Source organism: Seriola lalandi, unplaced genomic scaffold, assembly GCF_002814215.2.
Source record: "Seriola lalandi dorsalis isolate HSWRI2012SDOR001 ecotype SW California unplaced genomic scaffold, Sedor1 jcf7180002054987, whole genome shotgun sequence".
NCBI lineage: Eukaryota > Metazoa > Chordata > Actinopteri > Carangiformes > Carangidae > Seriola > Seriola lalandi.
Window position 1 is genome coordinate 228,525 of NW_019525536.1, and position 750 is coordinate 229,274.

At 40.3% G+C, this 750-nt stretch overlaps 2 pseudogenes across 1 annotated transcript in view; both read left to right on the forward strand.

Moving 5' to 3' along the window:
* LOC147817217 (NACHT, LRR and PYD domains-containing protein 12-like) overlaps window positions 1-750 on the forward strand; it is a 103,706-nt pseudogene that overhangs the window by 94,830 nt on the left and 8,126 nt on the right. The window lies entirely within an intron of this gene.
* LOC147817222 (uncharacterized) overlaps window positions 1-750 on the forward strand; it is a 3,339-nt pseudogene that overhangs the window by 906 nt on the left and 1,683 nt on the right.

Sequence of the window (750 nt, forward strand, 5' to 3'; positions counted from 1 at the left end):
AAGGTAAGAGAACTACTACAAACTTCTTCATGTTTTCAACAGCATTTTGTGTCTGTTGATTGATGACAGGAAATGAATAACTTTCAGCAACATTATCACCAATGCTGCAGCTCCCCAGCGACAGAAGCTTCTATCGATTAGAAAATACTCGATTTATGGCTTGTGACTTGCTATTTAATTATCTAGGCAGTGTTGTTAAAAATAATCTGTGAAAGTTTTTTATTTATTTATTTAAAAATAAATCTGTTCATGTCCACAGAGGGAGGAAGAGGAGTGATGTCTCTGTGGAGGAGCAGCTGTCCTACTGTGCTCTGTGTCAGTACATCCTGAAGGATCCAGTCTCTACCAGCTGTGGACACTGGTTCTGCAGACAGTGCATCACCTCATACTGGGACCAGTCTGGTTCTTCAGGAGACTTTTCCTGTCCCCAGTGTGGACAAAGACCCAGAACAAGACCTGGACTGCAGACAGCCAGTCAGACCAGCACTGAACAAAGTGAGACTGAACATCTGTATGATGATGTCATCATTTCTGAAACCAGGACCTGTTGTTTTATACAGAGTCATTTGTTGCATCACACAGCATCAACCTTTAAGATGATTATAAATACCACAACATTAAAACCTTTTCTTTGTTTGTCTTTAGTTTTTCTGCAGCTGATGAAAATAATCATCAGATTCTCAGATTCTGTTTCTTCAGTCTGACGTTGTCTCTTCTCTTTCAGCAGATAGTGGTCTGCAGGAGGTTTTA